Raw genomic sequence first — 17,928 nt, 5'->3', positions numbered from 1 at the left:
GTGGCCTCTGAACCAGCTAAATTAAGCAAAATAAAGGCTTTAGTACATGCATATTTGTCAGAAAAAGCAGCCTGTATGAAAATATCATATTCCTGCTCAAACACTCTCCAATTTTCTGCAATATTGTCATCAAACACAAGTGGTGTGGGTCTGCAAAATCCTTCTGCCATGCCCATAAAGTATAACAAAACAATGCAATCTTGGCCCTCGTAATTATGTATGAGCATACACACACACCAGGTACTTGTAATAATATTCAAATGCACAAGAAGCCTTTTGAAAGACTGTACTCTGCAAAATATTCTTTGAAATAATTGTACTTTATTTATTTATTTATTATTTTATTTTATTTAGATTTGTTGACCGGGAGTGTCTGACTGGACGTAGGTCCATTTTCAGCGGAGGCCCGGGGAGAAAAGCTCCACAGTTAAAATAAACAGACAGTAGTTACATTGGATTACATAGCGATTAACAATTTACATAGCAATTACTTACAACATATTTACAGATGAAGAACATAGTACATCAGTAGACAACTAGAATCTTTATCTGTGAAGTACATAACAGACATTAACAAATTACTCTTACAAATTACAAATTACTTTATGAAATAGCTGCACAGTAATACTGCACACACACTTGCAAACACTTTGCACACTTCAGATATTTTGAATAGCTTTAGTAAATGCGAAAAAGTAGCATACAGAGAAAATATGGTCGTTTTCTCTTTTTGTACATTTTATATGATTTGGATACTGTTTCAAATCGTTTCATAATTATTTTGAATGTTTTTATCAATATGGTGCAGTTTCAGACATTTCCTTTGATAAGAAATTCATTTGGAGCATTCTAAGTGCTTTGTTTTATATCTGTAGTGAAAGAAGTCATTAAGTGAGTTTTAGTACCTGGAATTTGTTTCTGACCTGTTTTGCTAGTCGTTTGAGCAGTAGGGATGATCCACTTTTGTATATTCCTCCAACTTTAACCAGTTGCCTCATGGCTGTGACTCTGGATCCCATTTTGACACCATGTCACTCATCTTATGTACATCAAGAAGACGATGGAGCTTGGGTGTTGGTTTAAGTAGTTTATTGCATAGAAACATATCAGGACTAATAGCAGGAACATTGAACTTAATCTGACTGACTGCATACTTGCATGCTCTCACTCTGGCTGCTCACTCAAAATGGCACTCTTGCTTGCACATGCTCAGTACTTATATGCATGTGCTCACTGACTGGAATTCTTCTTAAAGGTATATCACACACTCTGATCTATAGCCTGTGACCAAGATTAAGAAAGGGTGCAGAAAAATGGGGGACAGGGCAGAATTAAAAATATTTTTATTTAGAAAGATATTTACAGTCTGATATTGAGAAGATATCTGCACAATTTTATCAGCAAATATATAATTTCAAAGCACTTAGGACACAATTTTGAAATACAGAAATACTTAACATTGTCTGTAGCTTTAACTGTGGCATATATGTTGAAAATGTACAGCTGTAAAAAGAGTAAGTTTTTAGGAGGGTTTAAGTAGACCTGTGGGATAAGGCAGCAACCAGTTACTTTATGTTTCATAAAATATACACTCCACATCGCAGTCAATCTTGTCGCTAGCTAAGCTTTGCATGTAACAGTCAGTGGTGTATGAATGCTTGCATGCGCGTGTGTATGTGCATGCAATGTGCATGCATGCGAGTGAGTGTGAGTGTGTGTGTGTGTGTGTGTGTGTGTGTGTGTGTGTGTGTGTGTGTGTGTGTGTGTGTGTGTGTGTGTGTGTGTGTGTGTGTGCAATGTGCATGCATGTGAGCGAGTGTGTGTGTGTATTTTATATGGTTCATACACAAACTTTAAAGGTGTAGAAGATTGTACTGTTGTGGACAGAAGGCATAAAAAGACTGTAAAGGCATTTGATGGCTGACATTCCAAGTAAACAGAGATATTTCTGTAACAAGTGATACAGCAAAGACAGAAACATTAGACAAGTTGAAAGACAGACAAATTACACCATTTGTAATTTGATGAAGTTTGCTGAAGTCTGTGCCTTTACTTCTGTGCAAAAGATTTGCAGAATAACTCATCAGATAATGGGAAGACTGCACACGTGGAGAGTATGTAAAATAATAATATAAGTAAGAACGGACTTGGGAGCTAAACATCTCAAAAGACTGTGAAACCAGAAATGCTAAGAAGGAAAGAAGAAAGATTATCAGTGTCACATGATTACTAGTCTTTACTCCCTCACTCCTCCATCCATACCCAGAATACATGTTATTTATTCTGTAAATAGTGATGTACCCTTGAAACTCAACAACATTTATACAGTTACAGTATCTCTTAAAGTAGAGGTTATCTGAAAATTAGGGGAAATGCGTATCTCTTGTGATAGATGCACAACATTGATTGATATGTATTTAGTAATATTATCTGAACCGATATTGTGTTTGAGTTTCTTGCAGACATTGCAAATATCAAATTACAAATTCGTCGTGCATCCCCAGGTAGTGTAAATATTTCAAATGTTGTGAATATTGTGTGGTTTCATTCATATCCTAGATTTGTTGTTGTCTTCATTTTGACACAATGACATTACATAATAGTCCTGCAGCACTGTTACATGGCAAACAGTATAGTCTTCATGCATTGCTATAACATCAATGCAATATTTCTAATCATTACAAAATATTCACAGTAACTTTTACATTACACAATATAGTGGGAGCTTTTCTTCAGATTTTTCACCAGGGAAAGTAAATAGTTAGCCAACACTTTCCCATCAACACATTTCAAAAGTACCCACACCCCCCTTAACTATATATATATATATATATATATATATATATATATATATATATATATATATATCTACTTCAGTAGATCGAACTTTTAAATGTTCAAAGCCCATATGGCCGAGACCATAACATCAAGCAGTTAAAAGTTAGAAAACTGAAGTAAAGAAACAAAAAAAAAAGAAAAAAAAAACAACAAAACTAAACCTGTGTAGCAGGGGGGCAAGTCCCCCTGCATCCCCCACACCCCCTGCTACTTAAATATACCAACTCTGAGATCGTACTACGTTGTGGAAAAGGGAAATCTTCCCATTCCGCACTGTATGGCGATCTCCATTCAGTCCGTTCGAACTTTTAAAAGTTCGATCACATGGTCTCGGCCATATGAGGTTTGAACTTTTAAAAGTTCGATCTACTGAAGGGGAACCAGATATATATATATATATATATATATATATATATATATATATATATATATATATATATATATATACCAACTCCTAGACTGCACTACAGTGGGGAAAAGGGCAAACGGGGAAGTGTTGGCTAACTAGCTACTTTCCTGTTCACTGAAATGAACGTTTGCTGAATGAACATTTGATGGTTCGGGTTCAATGTTTAATTGTTCGATGTAAATATTATTTGACAGTTAAACATAGACCCAAGAAACATGCAACACCAAAATGACTCAGTAGATAAATGCATCAACAAATGATAAAAATGCTCAATGATGCCAAAAGTTTGGAGTTTTTTCAGCTTGTGCATGCTTTATTTTATTCATTAAGCAACCTTGTAAGCATTTATCCATTTGTTTGGAGTAAGAGGAGAAATGACCAATGTTAATATGGATTGTGAGTAGAACTACACAAGTGTGAAAGATCATGTTAAATACACCAGATCCAAGCTTTCCAAACGTTATGCACCCAGTATTCTATCAGTAGTCAAAACACATACACAGAAGATGTTCTCTCAAAATCAATTGTAGTTAATTAAATGCAAATGGCAGTGCAGAGGCTTAGCTTCTCACAGTTCCGTTTTATCAAGTTTGGGGATAGTTGTGGGGCTTTACATTGATTAAGAGTGACAGACTTGCTGCAACAGATAACAGCTTTCAGTTCTCAGCTTTGGTAGTATGGACTCCATTTTTTAAATCTGGTACATTTTCCAGCAGTTTTCTATAGCTGCTGTCATTAAGATGATACTAAATGAGAAAGGAAAACAAATGTCAATTTGTGGAAGTTCAAGGGGAAAGGTGGTGGTTAAGATTTTTTTTAAGAGGCAATGATGGAAGAGGAGGCAGGATGTTTAAATATAAGAGGACACAGAATTTGATACTAAAGACAGGTTGTTAGAATTTGTTCAATGATAGGCAGCTCGTGAGTGATTGTAGGGTAAGGGGGGGACATTTGTTTAACCTCAGAATAATCTGAGAGAGAAGGAATAGAAAGTTGACCCAATCTAAAAATCAAATATTTCATAAAGAAGTCTAAGCAATAATTCAAAATGTCACAGTTGTTATGGTACATCCTGTTACTTGTTCTAATGAAACTGATGCTGATGGTTATCTTAAGACTGGAGATCTATCTTGCTAAAAAAAAGTTTCTTCAGCATTCCCAAACTTAATTGGTCAGACTGTGATAATATTATCTAAAATGTTGTATACATTCCCCTTGGTTCATGTAGTCTAGTAATTCAGTCCCAGGAATACTTGAGGTCTTGAAGCTGTTCCAAAAGGGATATGTGCATTATAAGTAATAAGGATGCTTTACATTAACCAAAGATTAATCAAAATCAATTGTAGTTAATTAAATGCAAATGGCAGTGCAGAGGCTTAGCTTCTCACAGTTCCATTTTATCAAGTTTGGGGATAGTTGTGGGGCTTTACATTGATTAAGAGTGACAGACTTGCTGCAACAGATAACAGCTTTCAGTTCTCAGCTTTGGTAGTATGGACTCCATTTTTTAAATCTGGTACATTTTCCAGCAGTTTTCTATAGCTGCTGTCATTAAGATGATACTAAATGAGAAAGGAAAACAAATGTCAATTTGTGGAAGTTCAAGGGGAAAGGTGGTGGTTAAGATTTTTTTTAAGAGGCAATGATGGAAGAGGAGGCAGGATGTTTAAATATAAGTGGACACAGAATTTGATACTAAAGACAGGTTGTTAGAATTTGTTCAATGATAGGCAGCTCATGAGTGATTGTAGGGTAAGGGGGGGACATTTGTTTAACCTCAGAATAATCTGAGAGAGAAGGAATAGAAAGTTGACCCAATCTAAAAATCAAATATTTCATAAAGAAGTCTAAGCAATAATTCAAAATGTCACAGTTGTTATGGTACATCCTGTTACTTGTTCTAATGAAACTGATGCTGATGGTTATCTTAAGACTGGAGATCTATCTTGCTAAAAAAAAGTTTCTTCAGCATTCCCAAACTTAATTGGTCAGACTGTGATAATATTATCTAAAATGTTGTATACATTCCCCTTGGTTCATGTAGTCTAGTAATTCAGTCCCAGGAATACTTGAGGTCTTGAAGCTGTTCCAAAAGGGATATGTGCATTATAAGTAATAAGGATGCTTTACATTAACCAAAGATTAATCAAAATCAATTGTAGTTAATTAAATGCAAATGGCAGTGCAGAGGCTTAGCTTCTCACAGTTCCGTTTTATCAAGTTTGGGGATAGTTGTGGGGCTTTACATTGATTAAGAGTGACAGACTTGCTGCAACAGATAACAGCTTTCAGTTCTCAGCTTTGGTAGTATGGACTCCATTTTTTAAATCTGGTACATTTTCCAGCAGTTTTCTATAGCTGCTGTCATTAAGATGATACTAAATGAGAAAGGAAAACAAATGTCAATTTGTGGAAGTTCAAGGGGAAAGGTGGTGGTTAAGATTTTTTTTAAGAGGCAATGATGGAAGAGGAGGCAGGATGTTTAAATATAAGAGGACACAGAATTTGATACTAAAGACAGGTTGTTAGAATTTGTTCAATGATAGGCAGCTCGTGAGTGATTGTAGGGTAAGGGGGGGACATTTGTTTAACCTCAGAATAATCTGAGAGAGAAGGAATAGAAAGTTGACCCAATCTAAAAATCAAATATTTCATAAAGAAGTCTAAGCAATAATTCAAAATGTCACAGTTGTTATGGTACATCCTGTTACTTGTTCTAATGAAACTGATGCTGATGGTTATCTTAAGACTGGAGATCTATCTTGCTAAAAAAAAGTTTCTTCAGCATTCCCAAACTTAATTGGTCAGACTGTGATAATATTATCTAAAATGTTGTATACATTCCCCTTGGTTCATGTAGTCTAGTAATTCAGTCCCAGGAATACTTGAGGTCTTGAAGCTGTTCCAAAAGGGATATGTGCATTATAAGTAATAAGGATGCTTTACATTACCCAAAGATGGCCCTTGCATGAGACAGGTCAAGTTACAAGCAAAAAAAGAATATAGTTAAAGGCAGGTTGCCTACTGAAATCTCTAGATTCACACAGCCTAGTTCTAAATACAAAAAGAGACTGAAAATACAGGAGATAGCGACAATAACCTGAACCATCTATATTTCTTATTGTTTAATTTACACTTCTGCCATGAATATAATTAGGTCACTGGGATAACAAAATTGATCTGGATGACCATTATGCTTTGAACTAAACTGAGATCTTTTGCAAGAAGGCTTCTTATTTGTTTAATGAGAGCTCAGCAGGGCTTACCATCTGGGTAGATACATTCATGTGGTGATCAGCCCAAACTGTCTCACTACCCGACATGTATTATCCCCTTGGTCATTTTTTTTTTTTATTTAAAATGTAGCTGCTAATAAGATCTGCTTTTTCTGTACATGCACTCCACTAGTATCTATCAGATTTGCTCCCATTCCTGGTTAATGTTCATAATTCCTGATTATCATGAGCTATTTACTGTGGTTTCAAGCATGCCCTCTATGATTTGCAGGCTGGGCATTTGCCCCTGTAGAGTAGGTGTCAATGATATGGATGTGCTGGGCCAAATAATCTGTCTGATGTTATGAGTCCAGCTCAAGGCCTGCATTTTTTCCAACTGCTTTAAATGAGTCTCTTGTTATCCCAACCCTCAAGAAACCAACCTTGAACCCTAATGTCTTCAGCAATCCTACCTCAACCATTCCCTTTCTGGGGAAGATTGCTGAGAATGTTTTCTGTGTAGATTGATTCTTACCTTGCAGACAATGGACTCATAGACTTCTATCAATCTAGCCTTTCCTCTCACCATAATATTGAGACTACTGTTACCAAAGTTATGAATGATCTCCTGATGGCCAGAGACCAATGTTATTACACTGTTCTGGTATTTTTTAATCTTTCTGACATATTCAGCATTATCAATTACAGCATCTTGTCTGAGCTTTGACAGTCTTACTGTGGTTTATTGTCTGAGGCCCTTCAGTAGGTTGCCTCCTATCTATCAGTCCATAACCAAAATGTAGTCTCTCGATTAAGTTATTCCAGGTCAAGGGGTACCCTTTGAGCATTCTTTACTACAGGGCTTGATCCTGGGCCTTCTGATTTTCATGTTGTTTATGCTTCCTTTACGACATTTCAATAGAGGGAAAGGTTTATCATACAATCCATATGCTGATGACATACAACTCTATATCTCCTTCCTCAAGATAATATGGTACATGTGTATTTCCTTGATGATGATTTGTAGAACATTCGTCAATAGCTAGTTATTTGGTTAAAATTCAAGACTTCCAAAATTAAGGCTTTAACAGTTCACACCACTTTGTGATATTCTTTCACTTTATTTCCAGCCGCTATCATTTATGATGACAACAGACATGTGTTTGTCACTTAAGATGCACAGTCTAACATATGGGGGCCAGGTGTTAGCTATGTTTATATTTCTTGCTTCTACCTTCAAAATATCTCCAGGACCAAGCACCTCATAACTCAAAAGGATGTCACAATCCTTGTCAGGCTCTAGTTTCATTCTGACTTGGCTACTGTAATGTCCTATTCTTGGGACTTCTCTGACCCAAACATAAACTTTGCAGTTAGTGATCCATGGTCCGTTATCACATCACAGTCTCTTTGTTGTTTTCTTTCACCACATAAGACTTAAATTTTGCTTCTCTGACAAGCTTATAGTGCCATATTGCCCACTCCCATAAGCATTGTGTCTTGCATCCCTCCCTAGGGCTGCTAGTGTTTTCCCAGGTGCCTCTTGAAAACATCTTATTATCTGTCTTTCACATTACTGTGACCAGGCACTGATCAAACCTATTACCCCCAGCTGTTGTCCTAGTGAGTCCAAGGATGTCAACAGAACAGTTAACAACCCAAGCCACCAAATTATCAACAGATGTAGAATAACTCAACATGTAGAAAATAGGTAGAGGACAGTGCTATTAAAGGTATTTCATAGAGGCAATTTTGTTGAATATGGCTTGCCAAATGTTATACTGAATATAAAGTAATTTTGTTGAATGCAGTAGTGTTGTATTTGGATATATCAGTAACTATAGAGTTAAAGTTGGAGTCTGATAAAGTTAGGCTTAGAGCTATGACTATGGTTTGGTTTAGGGTTAGAACATAAAGGAGGACTGTCTGTGCCCTGTGGGCAAATGTGAAGGAGGGGCTGTGGTTGTCAATTTGTAATTCATACGTGTGTTTCTGGTTTGAGGCAGTTTCAATGTTTTATATATATAATTTTTTTTTTCTAATGAATTAGAGTACATTTTCCCTTCATTTTCAACCACATGTACTCATTCAGAGTTACTGTTCATGATATGATTGTTAATCTAGCAAAAGCTTTGGTGAGCTGGCAGTGCAACACTAAAAGCAAGTTGTTTCTAATTATAAACACATTCCAGTGACTTGAATGAGCCTATATTCAAGCAGGAGGCAAGACACAGATGTTCTTCGTGTTTCACTGTTGCAGTCATCACACTTGGGTTATCCTGCCAGGGGTAGCCCTCAGTCGGCCCGAATACCTGAGGCTTAGTATTTCTGCATCGGTTGTTGTCGCTTAAGGACTGATGGTAGGTCATCAGTGGCATAAAAACAGGCAGCCATTACATCAGTCTTTCTTGCCGAGGAGCCCAAAGCAGAAGCCATTTGCATGAGGGCCCTTATTGTAGCTAAATACTTTCGCTCTCGACCTCCATATTCCAAAATGGCTTAAGTAAGCCATCCGACTACCGATCTTCTGAAAAAACGTAAGGATAAAGACAGAGACAGACCGCACAGGTCCAAAACTGCCAGTGACGCTTCCGTTAAACTAGTCGCCAGTTCGCCGGTACTCAGTGAGGTGCTTTCACAGCCCCTGATGCCTGCTTTGATGGATTCGCAGGCCGCTACAGAGACCCATTTGGAGTCTGGTATGCCACAAGACTTTTCTTTGACTACGGAACCTGTTGATGTCTCTACCTTGGATGGGTCCAGAGCCACTGTGCAAGCACCAGCTTCTGAGGAAGTTCTTCGCACTACTGATATTTGGCACAAACCGATGACTTCTTTTCCATCTTTACTTCTTTCTAAAACTACCGAGTTTCTAAGGACTAGAGTACTAGACATTAATCTAATACATGACCAGAAAATATACATAAAAATAAAATAAAATGAAACAGTGGAAAAAGTGTAATCCACAATAAACCATCATAATGAGAAACCCACAAATATTCCAAAATTATACTATTGATAGCATATTAAATGATAATGATAAATATATCAGACCAGTGAAAATTATTATAAAATGGAATTTGAAACTAGAAATGTTTATAACCATAGTAAAAAATGGTAACAAGTAATTTATAACTTATCATTGAGGCCCGGTGGAAACAAACCGATATATTTATCATTATCATTTAATATGCTATCAATAGTATAATTTTGGAATATTTGTGGGTTTCTCATTATGATGGTTTATTGTGGATTACACTTTTTCCACTGTTTCATTTTATTTTATTTTTATGTATATTTTCTGGTCATGTATTAGATTAATGTCTTTGTTAAATATTAATCTAAACAGGAAATGATGTCATATGCTTCATTTGAATAATGTATAAATAAGGACTGTCTAATCATTCTGACCATACCACTGAAGAAAGCTAACTGCTGAAACCGGTTTGGTTAACAATAAATCAGTTCTTTTGCTATACACACTCAGGGTGCTGGATTTTGTTTGTAGTATTCAAGGTTGGTTTATCCGTGCATCAACCGTACGTGCTAACCTGCTCTTCTGTATCTGTACTTAGAAGGCATGCCTGGCTTAAGGAACAGACCTTGTGGGACCATGTCAAATCAAAATTATTGGACGCACCTCTGAACAAAGACAATCTGTCTGGCACCAAAGCAGAAGAGGTTTTAAAAAAGATGGAAGAAAAAGCTAAGTCTATGCAGGCAGTCAAAGATTTTTTGCAAGTACAGCCTCCAAGATTCAGTAGGCATTGCCCCTCAAAACAGTGGTCCTTCCCAGCCTCCTCAAGGCCACCTCAGACTAGACCTAGGGGAAGCAGACCCCCCCCCCCAGACAACAGTATTAGGGTAAGCAGAGATCTAAGCAATGGAGTACCTCCACTTCTAAAACAGGGAGTGCTAAGCCACCCCCTTATAGAAAGAATTCACAATGACTTCTCAACTCCTCCCCTCACCTCTGCCCAATTGCTTGTGCCCCTAGGAGGAAAACTTGCCTACCATGCAAAAATCTGGGCCTCCATCTCCAACGATCAATGGGTTCTCAACATAGTATTCCAGGGACACAAATTTTATTTCCACATGTTGCCAACCCCAAAAGTGTTCCCAGATCTTCCTCCAAACCAGTGGGCAGAGGCACAAAACCAAGTGCAGTCCCTGCTCTCCATAAGGACATGTCAGCCTGTTCCTGCAGAACAGATAGGCCTACGTTTTTATTCCAGACTTTTCCTGGTACCCAGAAAAGAGGGCACCTGGCGCCCAATCTTAGATCTATCCATTCTAAACACCTTCCTGATGGTACCAAAATTCAAAATGCTCACCCTACAGCAGCTTCTCCCTATGCTGTCCAAAGATGCCTGGTTAGCCACCCTAGACCTAAAGGAGGCCTATCTGCATATCCCAATCAGGGACTCCTGCAGGAAATATCTACATTTCTGGACAGGATCTATGCATTATCAGTTCTCTGCACTTCCCTTTGGCTTATCCACTGCCCCCAGAGTTTTCACAAAATGCCTGGTTCCAGCCATTGCCTTTTGCAGACAAAGAAATATTCAAATGTACCCCTACTTGGATGACTTATTGATTCAGGCAGACAGTCAGGAAAAGCTGTTGCAGCACCTAATATTTGTAAAGGACCTTCTAACCTCACTGGGGTACACTATTAACAAAAAGAAATCCAAACTAGTCCCCGGTCAAAAAATTGTATGCCTGGGAGCAAGCCTGGACACAGCATCCCAAATGGCATTCCTTACTCCAGAAAAACAAGCCTATCTGACAGGCTACTTCTTTCAAATGGCCACCAGAACTCAGTTATCCGCAAGGAAAATCCTGCAAGCTCTAGAGTTCATGGCCTCCTGCATTCCACTAATTCCATATGCCAGACTGCATATGAGGAAACTTCAATGGTACTTAAAAAATCTTTGGTGCCAACATTCACAGGACCTGGAAACTATCATACCTATGATACCTTGTCTAAGGAAAGAGTTCCTTTGGTGGGCAGCAGCATGCAGCCATAACAAGGGACTTCCCTTTACACAACCCCATGCCGCCCAGACCCTAACCACAGATGCATCAGACTGTGCCTGGGGTGCACATCTGGATGGCAGGTGCATTCAGGGCCACTGAAGCCCAAATCAAATTTATCTGCACATCAACCAGAAAGAGATGCTAGCTGTTCAGCATGCTCTGACAGCTTTCAGATCCCTACTCTCACCAGGACCTCTACTAATAAAAACAGACAACACCACAGTTATGTGGTACATCAACAAGAAGGGGGGAACCCACTGTTACCCACTCTGCAGGCTAGCCATGACCCTTTGAAACATGGCCTCAGCCATGCATATTCACCTGCTAGCACAATTCCTGCCAGCCAACCAAAACTCTCTGGCAGACAACTTAAGCAGAAATCTCCTAGACCCACACAAGTGGCAATTAAACACCTTCAGCCTTGTGACCCAGAAATGGGGTACCCTGAAGGTGGACCTATTTACCTCCCCCTACAACCACCAGCTCAGCAAATGCTACACCAGGGAACCTCACAGCAAAGCCTGGAAAGTGGATGCCCTGTCCTTCCATTGGGAAAACCTCGCAATCTATGCATTTCCCCCCATTCCCCTTCTTACCAGAGTACTACTCAAAATAAGGGAGAAGAGACCAAGGGCAATCCTGATTGCCCCAGACTGACCATGCCAGCACTGGTACCCACTACTGTGCAGTCTGTCTCCGTTGCCTCCATGACACCTCCCTCAGATTCCAACTCTCCTGATTCAGCAGGAGGGAGAGTACTTGCATCCACAATTGCACACCCTGAACCTGGCAGCCTGGCTTATTCCTTGATGTCTCCACCAGTGGCCAGCCTAAGCAAGCAGGTCCTGGATGTTATACGTGAAGCCAGACAACCCAGTACTAGAAAATCATATGCTGACAGGTAGAAAAGGTATTGTTCATGGATCCTGTCCTTTGAGCCTGCAGCTTCAGCAGAGTTAAAATTCCTCTCTTGGAAAACAGCCTTGCTTTTGGCCATCACTTCAGCTAGAGGAGTGTCTGAGCTACAAGCACTTATGGCTGTGTAACCCTTCATCATTTTCCATGCTGACAGGGTCTCTCTTGGGACTAACCCAACATTCATGCCTAAGGAGGTGTCCAGTGTGGCTCTTAACCAATCTATTCATTTGCCCACCGTTTTCCCTAAACCTCAAAATAAGGTGGAAAGGATCTTGCACTCTTTAGAGGTGCACAGACAGCTCAGATTCTACCTGGATAGGACTAAGCCCCTTAGAAAACCTGACCAGTTACTAGTCATCTTTTCAACAGGGGCAGAGGACAAGGCCATATCAAAACTAACCATCTCCAAATGGATAGCACACTGTATCCATTTCTGTTACAAACACCATGGAAAACCACCCCTACAGGGGGTCAGAACACATTCCACTAGGGCAACTTCAACCTCTACAGTCTTGCTCAGAGGAGTCCCTCCCAGGGACATTCTGGAAGCTGCTACCTGGAGTTCTGTTCACACCTTCACCAAGCATTACCACCTGCCTATCTTTTCCAAATCCAGGCCTTGTTTTGCAACAACAGTCTTGCAGGGCATACTAGCCAGACTCAACTCTTTTTGACTGCCTCCATCCATTCTTCTGCCTTGGGAATCAACCCAAGTGTGATGACTTCAACAGTGAAACACGAAGAACGCAGTACAGTTGTGTACACTTACCATAAATGTAGATGTTCGAGTGTATCCACTGTTGCAGTCCTGGTTTCCCACCCTCCAGCCCCCTTGTCTCTCTCTCTCTCTCTCTCTCTCTCTCTCTCTCTCTCTTTTTCTTCCTCACTCCTTACAGGGCTATTGCTTTAAGCTTTAAGCTGAGCAAATGAAGAGGATAAGTTCCCATAGCATGACTAGACACCCACAGCCAAAAAAATTAAATTTTATTTCACACAAATGCACACTAGCCAGCCTTTAAAATAAAATGAAAAGAACAAATCTAATGCCACCCCCAGAAGCATAAATATTCAGATTTATTCACAGAAATGCACCTTAAGGGTGAAATTTATACCAAACAAGTGAACAGTACAAGTTACATTCAACTACAGCACAGCTGGCCACCCTCCCCCCAAAGGATACAATTATTCCAATTTTTAAACATAAACAGGCCTGATTTGTGACCAGTGCTTGAAGATAGAGAGCTTTCCTGGCTCCTTTCTTTGACAGGTGTTGAGTGGGGGAACTGGGGAAGAGAAGCAAGCATGTATGCCAAAGGGAAGGGATCCACTGTTCCCTGAAAAATAAAAAGGGTAGGAGGTTAGTATAATGGTTAAGGTGTTCACCTTACAGACACAAGGTGCAGGGTTTGATTCTGACATGGCCTCATTGGCTAGGCTTAAAATGGCTCATAACAGCAGTTAACCTAGTACTAACCTATGAACCAATTGTAGCAGCAGCATATGTTGGCACTTCATTAAAAGATTAATACTGGGTAACCAGTGCTGCATTTCTGGTACTGTACATAGTACCACTGGGAACTAACATCGGGTGGCACAATGCCAGGGCACTTCTATGGGCTAGGCTTGTAAAGGCTCCAGGGCCATTAGCCTAGTACACACCTATGAACTTATAAATATTCATTAGACAGCCTTAATGTCAGAATTTAACCTGAGCATGTGAAAGGGCAAGTTACTTTAATCCACAGCCCAGATAGCTGCCCCCCCCACCCCTCCAAAACAAAAAGAGGACAGAAAAATACAATGGAAAAAAGAAGAGCATAAATATTCAATTTCAAATTATTTAAACAAATGCATGTGCGCACACACATACACACACACACACACACACACACACACACACACACACACACACACACACACACAAAAACTTAAAATATTTAAACAAATACACATTCACTAGCCTAGCCTACACCCCCCCCCCCTCCAAAGTACAAGAAAGAAAATGTGGCTATATTCATTAAAAAAATGCTTACCTGCAGTCCAGTAGTCCACAATGTCCTGGCTGATTTACTTGCTATGATTAATCCAGTTCACTGGGTAAGTTAACAAAAAAAAAATTTCCACTGAAAAACTCTGAACTGTATTGTACTACTGTATTTAGAAGACACCTGTTAATTTAAAAAATAACAGCAGTTATTTCCGGTCTTGCCTGTAGTTCCTTCCAAGTTTCCTCTAATCCTGTGCTACGTTTTCACACATGGACACATAGAAGAAGATGAAGAAACAAAGCATTTACTTCAGAGCCGGATTAAGGTGAAATGGGTAATGGATCAGACCCCTTACACACACACACACACACACACACACACACACACACACACACACACACACACACACACACACACACACATATAGCATACCCCCCCCCGCAGCCATTTCAGTGTCCCATTACTTGCCTGTTTCTCCCCAGTTACTACAAACACTGTTCATACCTCTCAGTGTACATGATATTTTTCTTCTTTACTTTTACAATAATTACAGACATTTGGATTTAATTTAAAAGTTTTATTGCAAATTTTATAGCACAAACACTGATAGACTGTTGCTAAACAAAACGATACAGTCACACAATGAAAACAGACTTAGCATTATCGGTAAACCTCTCTGAACTTGAAACTCACATTCATTGAAACGACATTGAAACCCACATTCAAAGAAAATGCATATGGCCAGTGGTGGTTAAAGTTTACCTTTGCGCTATTTTCAAACCACAGGCCCTTTGCGCACATTTAGGACCATGCATACATGCATGTGTTCTTTGATTCACCTTCCTGATTGTATTAAATTAAATTATATTCCTTGTACAATATAGCACCACTTATTAGGCGTGTTTCAAATTTGTAGTTTTGAACATTTTTCCAGTAAGCAATGAAACAAAACTAAATGACCCAGTAATGACAAAACTGCCCATTTCAGAACATTTCAACCATAAAAGGCCACTCAAATTTGTATCATTACAAACCAACAATATCAGGCAATTTGCATAGTCTTTGCAGAAGTAAAAGTCAACTGAATAATTCCACATTAAAAAGATCTATAACTAACAAAGAGGTTGCTGCTAGCAAACACATTTATATTTCAGTACTTCATCTACAATTTCAGTGCCTGCTGCCCTTGAAAAATAAATTGCCTATGTTACATAAAAAATGGTAAACTGATAATATTGCAATACGGAAAGGCTGGCAAACCAACAACAGGTTCATAGTTACTAGGCATCTCATCAAAAGGAGGACACACTCAGGACTGCAGCACCCCACCCCCCCTCAAGTACAATACACTGTCAGTAATCCATCTACATGCTGTAGGAGTAGAACCTACAGCCTTCCGCATCAAAAGCACATATGCTACTTGTTGTGCTATGATCATTTACTAAGAAAAGCAGTTGCGCATTGAAAACTGACTTAACATGAGTGTCAGTAAACTTTTCTTCCCCTCGAAGCTCACAATTCCCTGAAAATGCACTGAAGCTTACAATTCCATGAAGATGCACTAAAACTCAGTTCCTTGAAAATACACTGAAAGTGATATTTGGTGTAGAGGATTCAGGATCTTGTGTCCTGTAACCAAGTTACAGTGTGTGAGAATGAGGAAATTAACTTGCCATCCCTACACAGACACACATGCATGTACACACTTTCATTGTGGTTGAAACAGGCAAGAGTTCTACAAGCAAGAAGAGGTCATATTTAAATTCTGCATGTGCAGTAAGGAACAAGTGCATGTGTCAATGCACACAGGGATGCACAGACTTAGGGGGTGTTCTTAAAGAACACACTTAAAGGATCTGTCTCTCGTAAAAAAATTAAATCCAATTCAGAAGGCTGCAACCCCATTCCTGTTTGCACATGGGGCAGACCGCACCTTTCACCCCTGCATAAGTATACCTCTGGTGCATTCAAAAGTTGATTTTTTTCATTGTCAACTTTCGTAATGCAATATTCAAGGGACAAAAGCCCAAAAATGTCTGAATCTGCACTTACTGAGGAAAACACCTATTCAGAGTTACCAAGCCAATTGGTAAAGAAGTTTTTCTTTTAAAACTGCTGATTTGTGAACACTTGCAAAATAACATATTCAAAACTCCATATATAAGACCACAAAATTATACATATACTTGATCTCTATAATAATAAACAGATTTACATGATGTGATTACAGGGTAAAGGAAAGTTCGGGCTCATGGGCAGTTATTAGGCTTGCAGTCCAGAAGACCACTGAGGACCCTGGTTACCATCAATCTCTGTGAGATTAAGTAACTTACTCAAGGTCACATAGTAGGAAATAACGACTGCAGGAATCAAATCTTGTACCACAGAAACTACACAACTTACTTTAACCCTCTGCACCAACTGCCAAAATAAAGGATTCACCAGACCTCTCAACTGTCCCTGTTTTGGAACAACAGTCTTGTTTTCAGGCATGTTTTACCCCTGCACAGGATGTCTCTATTTTCAGAATTGATTTACCCCTTCCCACAATTTTCTGAATCCTCTTCATCACATGTGATTTTTGAACCTGTTTAGAAGTACACAGAAAAATCACACTGTGTGACCAACATACTAGTGGTAACAATAACCTATAGAAAGAGGACACACACCTTACATCTGCTTATTTCTGAAGCAAAAATAAATGACCCTGTGTGGTAGAATTTTGCAACACAGTCCATTAACATCTACATATTTTATACCATCTGTTTGATAATGTGCTAATATTCTTCCATCATTTTTATCACTTTATGTTTTTAAATGTGGTTCTTAGTAGTGTCCCATATTCCTATTGGAGGCAGGAAGAGTTATGTGCTATTTGGTATTCAAATGTTATACTAATTAGATGTCCAGATTTTTGGCTGAATGTATCTATTTTTAAGGGCCTTTGTTCCTGTGTTTAAGGTCTGCACATGAACATCAAAGCACTTTAAACTAAAAATGTGCTGTTCATATAACTGGAAGCTGTTTTCCTTAAACCTGAAGGAGTTATGCTGAAAAAAAGGCAGGTGGGCAGTTATGGACAATTGGTAGCATTAGCTTATCATTAATCTCCGGTTAAGTGAGATAACAAGGTACTCTGGGAACTTTCAGCAACAAATTAGAAGAGCTTCTCACTAATGAGGGCAAGTGCACATATTTTCAAGATAATGTCCAGTAATTTGCGTACTGTAATGGTCACCTGTGACTCTACCAGTCATTCATTTCCAGTGCAAAATGCTGTACCATATAAATGCCCATGTAACTGCTTAAGAATGTAAATATTTTCAAATGAAAAATGCTATACCATGTAAAGATCACTGCACATTACGTAATAATTGTATTTGTGTACATGTTGAAACTGTTCTAAGCAATAAATGCAAATTATCTTACTATGAAACTGTTCTGTCTGAACATTAACCACTACATAAAGTTGTAAATTGTAGCATTTGTACTGTACCTTTAGCCTGTCTTAGCTCAGGTC

General features: G+C 38.9%; 1 protein-coding gene across 2 annotated transcripts in view; it reads left to right on the top strand.

The window, feature by feature from the left end:
- The window catches only part of ECT2L (epithelial cell transforming 2 like), a 1,012,011-nt gene that overhangs the window by 789,604 nt on the left and 204,479 nt on the right, over nt 1-17,928 (top strand). The window lies entirely within an intron of this gene.

Source organism: Protopterus annectens, chromosome 1.part0 (genome assembly GCF_019279795.1).
Source record: "Protopterus annectens isolate FY-2018-M chromosome 1.part0, PAN1.0, whole genome shotgun sequence".
Lineage (NCBI taxonomy): Eukaryota > Metazoa > Chordata > Ceratodontiformes > Protopteridae > Protopterus > Protopterus annectens.
The sequence above is the reverse complement of the archived record's forward strand: the minus strand, read 5'-3'. Positions and strand labels throughout refer to the sequence as shown.